At 43.5% G+C, this 14083-nt stretch overlaps 1 protein-coding gene across 2 annotated transcripts in view; it reads right to left on the bottom strand.

Moving 5' to 3' along the window:
• CTNNA2 (catenin alpha 2) overlaps positions 1–14083 on the bottom strand; it is a 3064502-nt gene that overhangs the window by 551159 nt on the left and 2499260 nt on the right. The gene's annotated exons all lie outside the window — the stretch shown is intronic.

Below are 14083 nucleotides of genomic sequence, written 5' to 3'. Positions count from 1 at the left end.
CCAAAATCGGTAATATGTAGAAGAAACCAGAGATCAGACTTTGGTCAAGACATGCTTGAATATGATAGGGAGCATGCACATAAGGGTTCAGGTAGTGTTTAAAGCCAAAGGTGGATTTACAAAATACTAACAAAAACAAAAAAAATTTGGATTTTTAGGAGCAAAACAGTAACAATGCAGTGAAATGCATAATGAATAATCTGCATAAATTTGGTGCTGAAATCTGGTGCAGACATTTCAGCACCAAATTTGCACCTCCTGGTAGAAAACTGCACCGAAACGGCATCAAAACTGTTTGTGTGCATTTTCTTGCCAAGAGATGCAGATTTGGTGCTGACAGTTTTACACCATGTTCCTGCACCCAATCTACACCTCCTCCAGACAAAAAAAAAAAATCTCATCACTACCACATCATACTGCATGCATTAGTGATGCTTTTTTTCCAGGAGGTGCAGATTGGATGCAGGAATATGGTGTAAGAATTGTAGCATCAAATCTACATCTTTAGGCAAAAAACCTTTCAGTTTTCTGCCAGGAGATGCAGGTCTGTGAACTCAGTGAGAGTTCATTGAGGTCACCTTAGGTCAAGTTACAGGTGGAGGACTGTGGGAACCTCCAGCTGTCACCGCAAATAATCGGAGTGATATCACTGCTCATCCCTGTGGCTCAGTCTCTGCCTGAACCTCACAGCATTTAGTCATGTTCAATAATCACACGCTGTGCCTTTAGTAATGTAGCAGAGCTGGAATGATCGTGGGATCTCGTGTGGATTATGTCAGACCTGGCTATTTTGAGGGTTAATAAAGTGGTGAAACACGGTGCTTTTTGTCTTTTATTTTAAGTAAAGTATTTTTTCGGTGTTTGTGTTTACTTACTTTCACTTACATATTAATTATGGGGGTCTCAAAGACCCTTCCCATCACTAATTTAGGGCTTTGTGGCAGCTGTGAGCTGACATTAATGCCTTATTACCCCGATTGCCACTGCACCAGGTCAATCAGGAAGAGCTGAGTAAAGTGCCAGCAATGACACAGCTAATGTATGCAGCAATTCCAGGCGGCTGTAAGCTGATATTTTTAGGCTGGAGGGGCCCAATAACTATGAGTTACCCCAGAGCCATGAGAATATCATTCCCCAGCTGTTGGACTTAATCTTGGCTGGGTATCAAAATTGGAGGACTGCACACTGTATTTTACATTTTTTTTATTTATTTAAATAATTAAAAAAAAGCTGCATGCGGTTCCTCTTATTTTCATACACAGCCAAGATAAGTTGAGGGCTGCAGCCTGTAGCCTTGGCTTTATCTGTGCTGGGTGTCATAATATGGGGGGACCCTAGGCCAATTATTTTATTTATTATTAGTATACGAACACAGATAGCGTGTGATTCCAACTAATCACGGATGCTGTCTCAGCGAGTGGGAGCACAGTCCAATGGCAGCCAATCAGAGACACCGGTGGAAGGGGAAAGCAGTGAATATGCATTAGTGATAATTGTCCTACCTAAAGTAGTGCTGCAGCTGCAGGTACATGGTAAGTATGTATTGATTTAACCCTTTTTTTACAACCCCCCCTACACCATTTTACAACACATTACTTTTTGCCTCCCATTGAATTTTATGAGTTTGGCTAGGATCGTCAATCCAATCACGATCTCAGGCGGGATGGGCAATCCTTAACTGATCCAATTCTGGGCAGGATCGCTAATCTCTAGTCTTCAGTCTTCCAGGGCTGACCATCTCTCTTGTCATCAGATGGTAGATGACACAAGCCATTTGCTCCTTACATAACCACATGGGATGATGTATGTCATATTGTGTCTCATGGGACTGCATGTATCAAAGTAAGGTCTGGACATGGATAAAAGACTGAAGACCGATCACTGATCTGAAGTTAGCGGAAGACTGTCAATGAGCTACAGTGAGGTCTGGACATCGATAAAAGACTGAAAACCGATCACTGATCTGAAGTTAGCAGAAGACTGTTAATGAGCTACAGTGAGGTCTGGACATGAATAAAAGACTGAAGGCAGATCACTCGATCACTGATCTGAAGCTAACGGAAGACTGTCAATGAGCTACAATGAGGTCTGGTCATGAATATAAGACTGAAGACCGATCCCTTGATCACTGATCTGAAGCTAGCAGAAGACTGTCAATGAGCTACAGTGAGGTTTGGTCATGGATAAAAGACTAAAGACTGATCGCTCGATCACTGATCTGAAGCTAGCAGAAGACTGTCAATGAGCTACAGTGAGGTTTGGTCATAAATAAAAGACTGAAGACCGATCACTCGATCACTCATCTGAAGCTAGCGGAAGACTGTCAATGAGCTACAATGAGGTCTGGTCATGAATAAAAGACTGAAGACCGATCCCTCGATCACTGATCTGAAGCTAGCAGAAGACTGTCAATGAGCTACAGTGAGGTTTGGTCATGAATAAAAGACTGAAGACCGATCACTCGATCACTCATCTGAAGCTAGCAGAAGACTGTCAATGAGATATAGTGAGGTCTGGTCATGAATAAAAGACTGAATACTGATCACTCGATTACTCATCTGAAGCTAGCAGAAGACTGTCAATGAGCTACAGTGAGGTTTGGTCATGGATAAAAGACTAAAGACCGATCCCTCGATCACTGATCTGAAGCTAGCGGAAGACTGTCAATGAGCTACAGTGAGGTTTGGTCATGAATAAAAGACTGAAGACCGATCACTCGATCACTCATCTGAAGCTAGCGGAAGACTGTCAATGAGATATAGTGAGGTCTGGTCATGAATAAAATACTGAATACTGATCACTCGATTACTCATCTGAAGCTAGCAGAAGACTGTCAATGAGCTACAGTGGTAGAATAGATAAGGGATGGTCCCTTAAAAAATGAATATAATATTTTATTATATTTTACCACTTCTAAACCCTAAAAAGAGTCCAGGAAAATGCTGACGGGTTGATCCCCATTTTGCTGCATTAATGCACATCTCAATATATTCTGATTGCGATGAATCTGAACTTTTTCAGGAAATTTGTAACTAATTTGATTCATTATTATCAATCATCTCTATAATCATCTAATAAATCATATTACGCTATAAGGGATACAATAATGGTCATAATACCAGGATTACAGTCACTGTGACCAAATTGAAGACATACATTTCTCCGGTGTCGCTATGATTGATTTATCCCATAACCACAGGTCTCTTTGAAGAGGTCATAGGCCGAGACATGATACATTTTTGTAATTTTACACTTAGCCTTACTAGACACATAAATGTCAATCAAACGACTAAGCTGAAAGTAGTTATAAGAGCAGGGGATATTGAACTCCCTGTCATATTTGTACGACCTTGCGATCTCCAGTCATTACGGATGATGGAAGAGACAGTTGGGTATCTCTGGTCGTTACGAAGGTTGGTTTCGCTTCCAGCATGGAGTCACCAGAGATAAGGATAATGCCTCATTTTCTTTTTTTACTGAACAGTTGGCTGAGTGACTGACCATTTAGAAAAGATGAACAGGCAAGAGAAATAAAAAAAAGTTAGTTATTACAGATGAAACTTTGAACCACCAGGTCACTCGGATTTAAAAGTTACTGTGTCTTCCTGTTCTTTTTAATGGAATCCATTCAGCTGGGAAATAAAACTTCTATCTTTGCAGAATACCAGGGATTTATAGTTGTGCTACTTTACTCTGGAAGGATTAAATGCTTAGATTTGCTTACTGGAATTTTTTTCTGGGGGGGAATATTTGTTTTTCCTTGGTTGTAGCATTTTGCATTTCTCAAAGAGGCAAACACTAAATATATTTTCAACTGTAAAGGACTAACCAAAAATTAAAATTCCTCTCCCTTTTATCTTGAATATCTTATAATGAGCATAGATCCAGATTATGACCCTCCTCTCGCTCTAGTGGAGAGCTACAAAAAGAAAACAACACCTCGCTCTGGAAGACTTGGCCAACTAAACCGTCAATAACCATTAACCGTGAATTCTACCAATCTGTGGACAATCAACTTTAGATTCAAATTTTAAAAAATTGAAGATTAACGTAAATTTGAACACATTGATTTGTGGTTTGCAAAAAAAATTGTCGGAAAGCTTTAGAGAATGTGCTATTAATTCTTTGCGTAACCTTGAGGGTTGCCCTATAATGTCCTGCAGCTCTGACATCTTACGGATAGTTATACCATGAACAATGGTGGTCAGTACCTCAGCCATCAGAAATCAGTGGTTACCAGTGGAGCAGCAGAGTCATTTTACATCTCCAGAGTCACTGGGTAGTTCTCAATTATCGGTAACGTGTAACCTCTTATGGTCAGCGGGGTCCTCTCTCTCCTGTAAAGTGTAAGCTCATATAGTCAGCAAAGTCCTCTCTGTCCTTTAGTGTGTAAGCTCTTATGGTCAGCGGGGACCTCTCTCTCTCCTGTAGATTGTAAGCTCTTATGGTCAACGGAGTCTTCTCTCTATCTTTCTCCTGTAGCATGTAAGCTCTTATTGTCAGCGGGGTCTTCTCTCCCCTGTAGATTGTAAGCTTTTATGGTCATCAGGGTCCTCTCTTTCCTGTAGAGTGTAAGTTCTTATCATCAGCAGAGTCCTCTCTCACTCTTTCTCCTGAAGAGTGTAAGCTTTTATGGTCAGCAGGATCTTCTTTCCCCTGTAGAGTGTAAGCTTTTATGGGTAGCAGGGTCTTCTCTCTCTCATGTAGTGTGCAAGCTCTTATGGTCGGTCAGCTGGGCCCTGTCTGTCATGTAGAGTGTAAACCTTTATAGTCAGTGGAGTCATCTTTCTCTTTCACCTGTAGAGTGTAAGCTCTTATGGTCAGCTGGGTCCTCTCTCTCCTGTAGAGTGTAAGCTCTTATGGTCAGCAGGTTCTCTCTCTCGTGTAGAGTGTAAACTTTTATGGTCAGCTTGGTCCTCTCCTGTAAACTGTAGACTCTTATGGTCAGGGAGATTCTCTCAGTCCCCTCTCTCCTACATGTATTTTTGTGAACAATTTCAAGCTTTCCCTAATTGATATTTGCATGAATTTATTTGCCACAGATCACATTTCTGGGGAAACTTTGGCAAAATTGGCAAAGTAGCATTTCAAAAGATCCACTCATTTCTAGTCAGCATGTAATAATACGTGAACTAATTGTATGTATATGTATTTTGGCATGGAGTGGTAGTCATCGGTGAGGTTATCATCTGTCATACCGCAGCACGCTACATGAAGATGGAGTTCCTGGCTGGGTGTGCGGTGTTGCACTACGAAGGGGATACGCCATTGCAGGTCGCATATTGCCAATAGTTTCAGGGGAGACCACAAGTTCATAAAAAATTGAGTTTCACTGAACACAACCTAGATAAATGTTTTTGCTAGTTTTATTGTCACAGAGCATCATTTAGCACATCTTTCAAACATCACTTGTTCCAACCTCCATAATTCTTTTCCAGTCTAACACCACACAGCCAAGTACCATGTCGCAGTCTTCAGAAGTCATTCTTTTCCTCAAGCGGTTCCATGTATTTTCTCTTTCAACCCCTTCACAACCTTGGACGTACTAGTACGTCCAAGATCGTGTCCCTATATTTGATTTTGGCTGTCTGACAGAAGGATTTAACACATGCTAGTTGGGAGCATGCCATTTCCAGCTTTTATTGGCGGCCCCATGAAAAGATTGCGGTGCTCCGATGGGTTGTCGTTACAGCCAGGGTGGAGGTGATGACCCTTGTGCCTGTCATAATGATCCTCCTATGAACACCAGCTCATGGCTGTCGTTCATAGGACATCATGATTTCTTCTATACAGTTCAGTGCTGATGCTAAAGGTGATGCTTATGGTCTGGTCTCTGCAGAATAAGGGACCGGATGATCGCAACTTCAAGTCCCTGAAGGGACATGGTGAATATGGTGAGTGAAAAAAAACAATTGTGGAATTGCACTTTTTCTTGCAATTTCACCCCATTTGGAACTGTTTTCCCTTTTTCTAGTACACTATATTATAAAAATTAATGGTTTATTTCTAAAATTACAACTTGTACTACAAAAAACAAGCCATCATACGACTATGTTGATGTAAACATAAAAAATAATTATGACTCTTGGAAGAAGGGAGGAAAAAACAAGAGTGCAAATGGAAAATCGCCGGATGGTGAAGGGTGAAAGGGGTATGCTAATATGGCCAGCCTAAGCTGTAAGCTCCTTTAGGTGCTTAGGGAACTCTCGCCCAACACATTAGCTTTGTTCCTTGTTAGGCTCTGTCCCATCTCCTTATTACCCTACTTACTGTCTCTTGCTGGGCAGAACGCAGCTTTCTTACATACAGTGTACAACAATATACATGTAAAAATTACAACATTCCAGTAGTGAGAGGGTTTTTCGAGAAGAGAGTTCTCATCAACAGAATTGTGAATTGAATAACATTTTCAAGTATCCAAGAGCTCAAAATTCATGAACCAAAAAGCATAAACGAATGCCACAAGTCAAATAAAAATATAATAAAGAGAATATAGAAAAAAAACCGTACATGGTGAATTGGAACCTAAGATCCCCCACCAATTCGTAAAATAGGTGGGTGAAATAGGTACTGAGAAAAGTGGCCTACCAGGCAAGAGTAGTGTCATCTAAATCCACCAATTTCAATAAGACCAGTTGTGTAGATTGACATCAAAACTTTCCTCAGATGGCAGATATCTGAGAAACAAAGTACTGCGGGTTGTTGGTTTTTAACATAACCAATTATTTTCCACTTAGTTTGGAAAAAATATGTCTGGCATCACTTACTAATATCAACCAATTAAGAAAATGCATGCTTGGCCTTTTTGTGCAGATCATTATGGCCCAAATTTTATGTATGGCCAAAACTTTATGTATAACAGGACTGCCGCGGAAACACCATCACATGTCTCAACGCTGGCAGGAAACTAGCCAGGTCTTTCACCGGGAAGGAACAACCACGGGAAGGGCAGTCTCCAGTCAAGGAAACCGCCTATGCCAAAACATGGTATCCATCCACAGACAGCTGTTTCGGGGTATTTGCCCCTCATCAGTGTGGAGTAGGAAACTGGCTAGTGGGAGCAATGCCTAGTAACAGACTATATAAGCAAGGATGATTGACCTTAGGGAGATCAACATCCAGCACCACAGAGACACCATCACGTGTTTCTCAACGTTGAGGGGCAAATACCCCGAAACAGCTGTCTCTGGATGGATACCATGTTTTGGCATAGGCGGTTTCCTTGACTGGAGACTGCCCTTCCTGTGGTTGTTCCTTCCCGGTGAAAGACCTGGTTAGTTTCCTGCCAGCGTTGAGACATGTGATGGTGTTACCGCAGCAGTCCTGTTTTGCATATTTTCCCAGGGGGCCTTGTTCTAGAATCACTGCATTGAGAAACACGTGATGGTGTCTCCGTGGTGCTGGATGTTGATCTCCCTAAGGTCAATCATCCTTGCTTATGTAAAACTTTATGTATGGCCAATTTAGGTTGTGTACCCTTTCAGGAGCTATTTTACGACTTTTGTGAAGATGTCTTTATGCCTAATAGTTTGTTCATAGACCATTTTAAGCTAATGTTATACGATCAGTAACGGCATCTCTGTCATGCGGTGTTCTGCTCTTAACTCACGAGGTGTCTTGGTGTCTTCAGACTCTGTTCATACTGTAGAGGTCTGGAACGTCTCCTGGTGCATTTAAGTTGCTCAGTCAGAGCAGGGCATCACCCGATTATGCGCTCTCTGGTATCTGGTCTAGCAGGAGTTAATTCCTGCTGGTCTGTGAATTGCAGCTGTGAGCATAGGTTATGGTAGACCTATTACAGCTGCCTCCACCCTTTAAAAGATGGTAGAACCTGAGGTCTCATGCCAATGATAGATATAGCTTGCTCCAGTGACACTGGTCTTGTGCAACGGCACCGGTCTGTGGTGATTCATTGTGTGTTATTTGGTGTGTGGTGGAAATACCCTTGTAGTTTGCTTATTTCCTCCCTGTATATTATTTCTCCCTGCGCACGTATTGACTTTTCTTCTATGGGTACTTTCACACTTGCGTTTTTTTCCTTCCGTCACAATCCGCCCTTTTGGAAAACAGCGGAATCCGTTAACGGATTCCGCTGTTTCCCATAGACTGGTATGGAGGACGGATTGTGCCAAAAGTACCTGTGTTGCTTCCGCTGGTCGACGCTGCGTTGCTTCCGCTGGGCGGAAGGAACGCAGCATGTAACGTTTTTTGAGCGGCAGAATCCTCTATTTTTCACTGCGCATGCTCATCTTTTTTTTTAATCACAGAAACGTTATTTTTTCTCTCGGTGGCTGAACGTTTAGCTGATCACTCGGCCACTGGCATGTGAGAGCTCTCAGCTGAGCGCCTGGCCGCCGACATGTGAGAGCACTCAGCTGATCGCCCAGCCGCCGGCATGTGAGAGCTCTCAGCTGATCAGCCGGCATGTAAGACCTTTCAGCTGAGCACCCGGCCGCAGGCATATGAGAGCTCTCAGCTGAGCGTCCGGCCAGCGGCATGTGAGAGCTCTCAGCTGAGCACCCGGCCGCCGGCATGTGAGAACGCTCAGCTGAGCGCCCGGCCACCGGCATGTGAGAGCTCTCAGCTGAGCGCCCGGCCGCCGGCATGTGAGAGCTCTCAGCTGATCGCCCGGCCGCCGGCATGTGAGAGCTCTCAGCTGATCGCCCGGCCGCCGGCATGTGAGAGCTCTCAGCTGATCGCCCAGCCGCCGGCATGTGAGAGTTCTCAGATGAGCGCTCGGCCACCGGCATGTGAGAGCGCTCAGCTGATCGCCCATCCGCCGGCATGTGAGAGCTCTCAGCTGAACGCCCGGCCGGCGGCATTTGAGAGCTCTCAGCTGATTGCCCGGGTGATCAGCTGATCGTTCACAATAGTCTGCTGCTGGTAAAACTGTAAAGAAGAAAAAAAAAAATTAAAAAATAAATAAAAAAAAAAGCTTTTTGTTGTTTTGTACGATCCGTTGCATCCGTTGTGCCATTATATGCAACGCATCCGTTGCATCCGTCACACAACGCAATGCAACGGATGCCGTTCAACGCATTTGTGAAACTAGCCTATGTGTGCTTGCTGTGAATTTGAGCTTTGGTTTCCCCTGTTTGTTGCATTTGTGGGATATATTTCTCCTGTCCCAGCCCTCGACTAGATGGGGGGTGTTAGACCAGGGTTTTTCTAGAATTAGGGTCACGCTGGCGATCCAGACCTCATCGCCATCCAGCGTACCTCTGTAATAAGGGACAGCTTGCGGTCCCCTAGTCTGACGGCCAGTTTAGGCCCCCTACCCCAGTTACCATATTACACCCTATCTCGCTGTTAAGCCATGTCGTACAGAAGCCCTGAAATTATTAACCTCACATGCAAACTAGCATAAACATAACATTGGAATTGTTTTCTTATTGACATGCTTTTGAAATATTATCCGATCCTTGGGAAGAAATGAATAAATGGTTTTCATTGAAAAAATACAATAACAAGAAGTGATGGTGAATCTATGGCCCTGCCTGCTCTACAATCACAAGTGTGGCTACAAAAATATGTCTCCTCCGCGAATAATAGATAATGGCTAAGAAGCACAAATAGACACAGCATTGTGCAGCTCGATTCTATCTCCTCTGAATCACCATTCAGTCCTAGGATTGCATTGATCCACCAGTAGTAAATCAAATTTTAATCATCATAAACCACATATAAATACCTGTGTGACAATACAAATGTAGCTGCAATACCGGAAAGGCTAATTTTAAGAACTTCTGTATTAGTGGCTGCACGACTTCTCATTTCAGTATTTTTAGTATTTCATTTACTTTCCAGAGGAAAACATACTTTGAAAGTACAATATTCAGAGGTTATCAGAGGACGTCTTTAGTTAGTAGCAACAATTTTCCTTTCTTGATTTATTATTTTTTATTTACTTTATTTTTCACTTTTGACATCAATTGAATCTCAATCTTGTTTGCTGTCTCACAACCTAGGACAGATGAAAAAGCATTGAGTGGACTGTAAATTGCTTTATTGTTGCATAAAGCAAAATATATAATTATCTATAATCCTTCAATTTTCCTTCCCAAATTTGGAATTTATTCTTTAGCCATGGTATAGGAGATACCATCTCAATTAATGGGTCTGGACCCCCTATCAATCCTGTAAACCGGGGCTTTAAAGAACCCCATGTGTCATGGTTGTGTCATGGCTGACAGACAGACAGTCGGGTGGTTTCTAGCTATAGAAGGTCACAGTATTTGCCTGCCCAAAATGCTACTGATTTGCGATGCGATGCTCTCCTGCTTTGTATTGTGCACCTGTGGACGGGTTGTTCCGGGTTCTGCGCTGGTGTTGGGAGGAGCCTGATTTCAGGCACTTCATTCCAGGTGATTATTCTGCTTCATTAGGGAGCGATCTCACCTGGGATGCCCCTAGTTGTAGTTCCTGCTCAGCAGTGAGTGCTCTGGCTCCCGTAAGTGTTTCATTCTGATCTTGTCCTGCTACCTCAAACCTTTGTGACCCTACTACACTCATGCCTCTGACTCTGATGTTTTCCCCTGGCTTCTGACCCCTGGCTCATACCCTGACATTGGCTCCGCTTTCTTCCCTGTGTACCATACATGACTTCCCTCCTGTAATCTCTGGCTTGTTTCACTACCCTTCCACTAGTTCCATCTAGTGACACCTAGTGGTTGATCCAGTGGAGCCAGTGGCAGTAGGCAGCCAGAAATGCTCAGTTCCAGAGCTGTTTAGGGTGGCTTTACACGCTACGAGATCGCTAGCCGATGCTAGCGATGGCGAGCGTGATAGCACCCGCCCCTATCGTTATGCCGATATGTGAAGATCTCTGCCGTAGCAACATTATCGCTACGGCAGCGTCACACGTACTTCCCTGCTCGGCGACGTCGCTGTGACTGGCGAACCGCCTCCTTTCTAAGGGGGTGGATCACTAGGCGTCACCGCGACGTCACTAAGCGGCCGCACAATCAAAGAGGAGGGGCGGAGATGAGCGGGACGAACATCCCGCCCACCTTCTTCCTTCCTCATTGCTGGAGTGTGGCAGGTAAGAAAAGGTTCCTCGTTCCTGTGGCGTCACACGTAGTGATGTGTGCTGCCGCAGGGACGAGGATCAACTTTGCCCAAGCGACAGCAGCGATAATTGGGAGAGGACCCCATGTCAACGAGGAGCGATTTTGGACGTTTTTGCAACGATCCAAAATGGGATCCAAGGAGTCACACACAACGAGATCGCTACAGCGGCCGGATGTGCATCACAAAAATCCGTGACCCCAACGAGATCGCTGTAGCGATCTCATAGCGTGTAAAGCCCGCTTTAGTCAACTGATAGCAACCACTATAGGAGGCAGTACCTTGCCTCAGCCTTAATCAGCAGACAGGGCAGCTCTGGAACAGAGCATTTCCGGTCACCAGCTACTGCCACATGCACCAAAATGAGCTGATTGGCAGGGTACTGGTTGTTGGACCCTGGCCGGTCAGACATTGATGACTTATCCTAAGGATAGGCAATCAAAGTAAAAGTACTGTAACTATCCAGACATTTGATGGGGTATAGTGTCCTCTGTGCTAAAAGCTGTAAGTTAATGTCCCCATTTCAGGACAATTATCTCTGGTTGATGAACCAGAACATATCATGTCCCCAATCCGGTCCCGGTAAATAGACCAGATGCAACATCATATCTTCAGGTCTGGGACATTTTGGCAGCAGCAAACACAATATGGTAAATATCAAAGTAATATCCAACAAAACGTTACAAAGGAAAAATACAAAACCCTGGAACTTTAGTAATGCTAAATCCACTGAATTATTGGAGGATCTTAGTTTTTTAAACTGGGATCATCTCCTGGATGTTGAGGACTGAATATAAATGCGGAGTGTTTAAAGATATGCTACTAGACTCCTGTAGAAAACTTATACCCTCTGGTAATAAAATGTCCAGGAAAAAAAAGAAACCACTATGGAAAAATAAGACTGTACAAGATATAATAAGACAAAAACAAAGGGGATTTAAAACTTCAAAGGCCGAGAAGTCAGAAATAGCATTTCAGAAGTCTAAGGATTTCAATAGAAAATGTAAAAAAGAAATCAAGCTAGAAAAGTTATTTACAAAGACATAAATCAATAAAACGATGGTAAAATTAATCAAAAAATCTGAATCTGTACGGGAAGCAGTGGGAACCAAAAGGATCTGTACCGGAAGCAGTGAGGACCCCAAAAATCAAGACCAAGATAGTCTGTACTAGGAGTAGTGGAGACTAAAAGGATCTACATTAGGAGCAGTAGAGATCATAAGGATCTGTATTAGGAACAGTAAGGGGTACTTTGCACGTTGCGACATCGCTAGCATCGGCTAGTGTTGCCGAGGTCGATAGTACCTGCCCCCGTCGCACATGCAATATCTTGTGATAGCTGCCATAGCGAACATTATCGCTATGGCAGCTTCACACGCACATACCTGCCCTGCGACGTCGCTCTGGCCGGCGACCCGCCTCCTTCCTAAGGGGGCAGGTCATGCGGCGTCACAGCGACGTCACACAGCAGGCGGCCAATAGAAGCGAAGAGGCGGAGATGAGCGGGATGTAAACATCCCGCTCACCTCCTTCCTTCCGTGTTGCCGGTGGAGGCAGGTAAGGAGATGTTCCTCGCTCCTGCAGTGTCCCACACAGCGATGTGTGCTGCCGCAGGAACGAGGAACAACATCGTGTCTCCTATTGGTGCAACATTATGAAAATGACCAACGCTACACAGATCACCAATTTACGACGCTTTTGCGATCGTTTATCAGTGCATCTAGGCTTTACACGTTGCGACGTCATTACCGGTGCCGAATGTGCGTCACTTTCGATTTGACCCCCACGATATCGCAGTAGCGATGTTGCAACATGCAAAGTACCCCTAAGGATCAGAATGATCTGTACTGAGAGCACTGGGGACTACAAGAACTGTACTAGGAGGTAACACAAGGATCTGCATCAGGATCAGTAGAGATCACAATGATCTCTATCAGGAATGATATGTACCACAAGGATCTGCATCGAGAGCAGTGGACTGGAGATCAAAAAGATCTGTACTGGAAACAATGAAGAACACAAGGATCTGTATTGTGAGTAGTGGGGACAACAATGATCTCTACCGGGAGCAAAGGGAACCAAAACGATCTGTATCGGGAGCAGTGGGTACCACAAGGATCTGTACCAAGAGCAATGGGGACTAAAAAGATCTGTACTGGAATCAATGAAGAACACAAGGATCTTTATTGTGAGCAGTGGGTACAGCAATAATCTCTACTGGGAGCAAAGGGAACCAAAAGGATCTGTATCGGGAGCAATGAGGAGCACAACAATATCAGTTCTGGGAGCAGTGAGGGCAAGAAGGGTCTGTTTTAGGCCTAAACATTTTTAAGCTTTTTATTAATGACCTTATAGTTGGGATTCAGAGTAAAGTTTCAGTCTTTGCTGATGACACAAAACTATGTAGGATAAGAGAAACTCAGTTTGACAGTATAATATTACAAAATGGCCTGCATAAGATGTCTGCAAGGGCAAAGATGTCAGATAAGGTTTAATGTTAATAAATGTAGAGGAACTCAAGACACAGTAATCCTATAGCTGCATATATATTAAATAGAAGTAAATTCGGGACTATAGAACAGGAGAAGGACTTGAAATGTATAATCTGCACCAACCGCACTAGAATCTAAGTAAAAGAAGAAAATTGCAACACATCAGCTTCATTTAAGGTGTTTTAGTCACCAGACAATCAAAAGTTCAACCTCAAACCTTAACAAAACCTATTGAGGTTAAAACGTTGCAGATCTGGTGACCAAGAAAACCCACATTGTAGTGCCACAGTCTACTGCATTACATAGAAAAGATATACAGTTATGGAACGGGCAACTTCAGATGTGCCCACTCTTACCAATTCTTATCAATTCTTGAATTTTCACTAAAGTTAACCTATCACCAGATTTTGGCCTTCTAAACTAAAACTAGCACATTAACACTAGATGTCCCAGAAATTTCGAGCTCCCCCCTCGAAAGAGGGTCAAATGACTGATGATAAACTGAATAGAACGAACTAGAAACT

The sequence above is a fragment of the Anomaloglossus baeobatrachus genome, chromosome 1 (genome assembly GCF_048569485.1).
Source record: "Anomaloglossus baeobatrachus isolate aAnoBae1 chromosome 1, aAnoBae1.hap1, whole genome shotgun sequence".
Lineage (NCBI taxonomy): Eukaryota > Metazoa > Chordata > Amphibia > Anura > Aromobatidae > Anomaloglossus > Anomaloglossus baeobatrachus.
This window is presented reverse-complemented; position numbering and strand designations above follow the sequence as displayed.